Source organism: Lipotes vexillifer, unplaced genomic scaffold (assembly GCF_000442215.2).
Source record: "Lipotes vexillifer unplaced genomic scaffold, Lipotes_vexillifer_v1.1 scaffold1091, whole genome shotgun sequence".
Lineage (NCBI taxonomy): Eukaryota > Metazoa > Chordata > Mammalia > Artiodactyla > Lipotidae > Lipotes > Lipotes vexillifer.
This window is the reverse complement of record NW_006773710.1, coordinates 33,128-37,498: the sequence shown is the minus strand read 5'-3', so window position 1 is coordinate 37,498 and position 4,371 is coordinate 33,128. Positions and strand designations below refer to the sequence as shown.

General features: G+C 44.5%; 1 pseudogene; it reads left to right on the top strand.

Annotated features, from left to right (window-relative positions):
- Positions 1-1,735: 1,735 nt before the first annotated feature.
- Positions 1,736-2,696, top strand: LOC103075683 (ferritin heavy chain pseudogene; annotated as a pseudogene).
- Positions 2,697-4,371: the final 1,675 nt, after the last annotated feature.

Here is a 4,371-nt window from a genome sequence, read left to right as displayed (position 1 = left end):
AATTCTCTTTTCCTCTTTTCAAAAATGGCTTCACTTCCTACTGCAGAGATGAATTAGATAATGTGAAGAAACAGTTCTGCTCACTGGCGTGAAATCTATACTTATTCCTGAACTCCAACTCATCAGTGTGTCTTCGCATGTAAAAACTGGAAAGTCATCTCTGTTCCTAATTAAATCCAACTTCTCCGGTTGTACCCCCTTTTCACCTACTCCCTCAAATATTTCATATTATAGATTAGAAACTGAATTTATTGTACCAGCAACCTCTTCATCACTTCCCCATCCATCTCCTTAAACTCATTTAGTCTCTACACTCTTGAAATAAAAACCAGCTCTAAGCCAATTTACATCTCGTCCCTGCCATGTGACCTTTCCCCTTCAAAATAAAAGTGAAAAACAGTACATACTTGGTCACAGTTTCCTCACACTCCCTCACTTGTAAAAATCACTAATGAACTCGTTAATAAATTTTGATAAGATCACAGTTATTCCCCCATAATTAAATGCAATGAGTGTTTCTCAACCTTTTACTTGGAACCAAAGCATGATCTCCTTTTGGGAACTTTCTCTCTCCTAGGATTATCTGACAGCTCAAATTCCAGTCTTTAAAATATTCTAGGGCTTCCCTGGTGGTGCAGTGGTTAAGAACCCACCTGCCAATGCAGGGGACACGGGTTTGAGCCCCGGTCTGGAAAGATCCCACATGCCGCGGAGAGACTAGGCCTGTGTGCCACAACTACTGAGCCTGAGCTCTAGAGCCCGAGAGCCACAACTACTGAGCCCACGTGCCTAGAGCCCGTGCTCCACAGCAAGAGAAGCCGGCGCAATGAGAAGCCCACACACCACAACCAAGAGTAGCCCCCGCTCGATGCAACTAGAGAAAGCCCGCGCACAGCAACGAAGACCCAACGCAGCCAAAAATAAATAAAATAAATATATTTTTTAAAATTGTAAAATATTCTAGTCACTCCTTCCAGGAGTCCTTTTCAAGGTCCTCCTCCAACAGTAGTGTTAAAATAGCTCAAGGTTCAATCCTACCCCTTTTTTCTCTCCCCTTACAATATACTATCTCAGAACTCTCACAACAATCCTTTACTTGCTTCAATTTTCCCTTTGCTAAATCTAAACTCATATCTAGAAACTCGTATCTAGATTCCACTTCTGAGTTATAATCTCCACGTGCATGTATTACAGGTGTGCAAAACGAAATATATTTCAAAATGAAGCCATTAACTCTTCCGCAAATAAAAATTTCTTCTCTTCTAGTCTTCAAAGTTAGATAATGGGCCCACTAGCTATCCAAGGATTAATCTTCGACACTACTTTTCAGAACCACACAAGGGAGTACTGCTGTTATCCCTACACTTAGAGCTATTGTCATCTTTCATTTTCACTCCTTTATCTATGCACATAGGACCGCTCCATATTCATTAGGTGTCAGCCTGAGATTAAATGCCATTTGTTCTGAGATCCCGTCTTTAAACTATAAACCTTTCCTTCTCAACTAGTTGGCTTGAGGACTCTGCATTTCCTTTGGTCTATTCATCTAATTTCTCACTATGTATTTATTTGTTTGCTCCTTTCTTCACTGCCAAGACCAGCTGCAGAAAAAATCACCTGCAGAATCTTAACGCAATTTTCTCTTTGACTGTGATTTATGAATTATGAATAAACAGAAGTTCCATGTACACAATCACCTAACCTGCCCTCAGAAGATTATGATAAATGGTCCCGCATGAGATTGAACATAGTAAGATGCACCCGTAAAAGTAAAACAAAAAATGATTATCTTTATATAGCCCCTCTGAGCTTTTAGCTTGCCTCCTGTTGCCTGATTTGAACTTGTTAAAAAATATTTCAGATAAAAACACACTGGCGACACTGCCAAGAAGCAAACATACTGGGGGTTATGGAGAGTTCATGTGTTAATACAAATTAAGAAAAGCCGAGTCCTCGCGGAGAGTCGCCGCGGTTTCTTGCTTCAACAGTGCTTGGACGGAACCCGGCGCTCGTCCCCCGCTCCGGCCGGCCGCTCAGAGCCAGCCCTCGCCACCACCTCACGGCGCCCTCCGACCGCCCCAAGGTCCCCGCCGCCGTTACAGCGCCGCGCAGCCACCGCCACCGTTTCACCTCAGCCGCCCGCCATGACGACCGCGTCCCCCTCGCAGGTGCGCCAGAACTACCACCAGGACTCGGAGGCCGCCATCAACAGCCAGATCAACCTGGAGCTCCACGCCTCCTACGTCTACCTGTCCATGTCGTACTATTTGGACCGCGATGATGTGGCTTTGAAGAACTTTGCCAAATACTTTCTTCACCAATCTTGTGAGGAGAGGGAACATGCTGAGGAACTGAGGAAGCTGCAGAACCAACGGGGTGGCCGAATCTTCCTTCAGGAGATCAGGAAGCCAGACCGTGATGACTGGGAGAATGGGCTGAATGCAATGGAGTGTGCGCTACACTTGGAAAAAAGTGTGACTCAGTCACTACTGGAACTGCACAAACTGGCCACTGAGAAAAATGACCCCTATTTGTGTGACTTCATTGAGACGCATTATCTGAATGAGCAGGTGAAATCCATTAAAGAATTGGGTGACCACGTCACCAACTTGCGCACGATGGGGGCCCCCGAATCTGGCATGGCACAGTATCTTTTTGACAAGCACACCCTGGGAAATAGTGATAATGAGAGCTAAGCCTTAGGCTGGCTTCCCGTAGCCACAGGGGTGACATCCCTGGTCACCAAGGCAGTGCATGCATGTTTGGGTTACCTTACCTTTTCTGTAAGTTGTACCAAAATATCTACAAGTCCTTTCCTTAGTACCATTCCTTCAAATAAAGTAATTTGGTACCCCCCCCCCGCAGAAAAAGAAAAGCCAACCAGTTTGCGTCTCTCCAAGGATAGTTAGCTATATACTAAGTATGTAAATCACTACTACAAAGTTTAAAAATATTAGGATCTTTCAGAATAACTGAGCCACAACTTATAAGTGATTTGAGTATAAATAAAATGTGTTTTAACTAATTTTTTAATGCAGGGGACACGGGTTCAAGCCCTGGTCCGGGAAGATCCCACATGCCACAGAGCAACGAAGCCCGTGCACCACAACTACTGAGCCTGAGCTCTAGAGCCCGCAAGCCACAACTACTGAGCCCGTGTGCCACAACTACTGAAGCCCGTGCGCCTAGAGCCCATGCTCCACAACAAGAGAAGCCACCACGATGAGAAGACCGTGCACAGTAATGAAGAGTAGCCCCCGCTCGCCACAACTAGAGAAAAGCCCGCGCGCAGCAACGAAGACCCAATGCAGCCAGAAACAATAAATAAGTAAAATAAAATTTATAAACAAATAAATAAATAAAACTTAGAATTGAGATGTCTCAGACTACTGGTGCAAGAAAGAAGAACACAAGATTCTGAAAAACCGTTTAAAAACAATCTACTGTCATTTTGAGTATAAGCTTTTGTTTCAAAATCAATATTTTCCCTCCATGTCTTTTTATGACAATTTTATAAATTTGGGAGTGTCCTCGGTTTATTTCAACAATTCCTGTCACACTGAGGTCCTGCAGAAGACCTGTCATAAGATGAAATTCAAAAGTATCTAGGGCTGTCACTGGGTCACACTAAAAAAGTTAATCATGCTAATAATTCAATTTGAAAACGAGATACACTGAGAAGCATTATTTTAAATATATGAGAGAGAAGGCAACTTCCTTTAAAGCCTGCAAAGTGAAATCATAATAAATTCTGATTTGGATGTGAATAAAATATCAACATTTAAACATGGTTGGGAGTTTTAATACACCTACTCTTCAATTTTTCAATGTTTTTCCAACTACTTTCACTTTATAGAAAAACTACCCTCTAGAAAGTAATTAACACGTGTAGCGTTGCAATCCCTTTCACCTGGGAAGCGGGTGCGTGTTGACCAGGCCCTTCCCGTGTCCCCAAGTCACTCGACCAAACACCCCGGCTCGTCGCGGTGCTTCCACCAGCGTCCACACGGGTCCCTTCCTCCGAATCTGTAGCGGGATTTCCCCTCAGAAATGATCTTGAACCCGTAAAAAATACGACAGCGTGCTGAGATTTTCACCCCAAATCCCTCACTGAACGCATACTTCTGTAAAAGAAGTCTTGCTAAATCAGTGCACGAGAAAGTGAAGAATAAAACACTTGGAAAAGTCCACAAAATGGAAAGCACTTTCCCCCTCTTTGAGAAAAATACGTACCCCCAGGTCGGGTCTGTCCTGAGGAAACAAACCGCTCGCTCTCGGGGGCAGGCGGCGTCCTCGAGGTCTGCGGGCAGAAAGCGCATGCGTCCTATGTGCGTCACGCCACGTGGCGCTCCTGCGCCCTCTGCCGGCGGC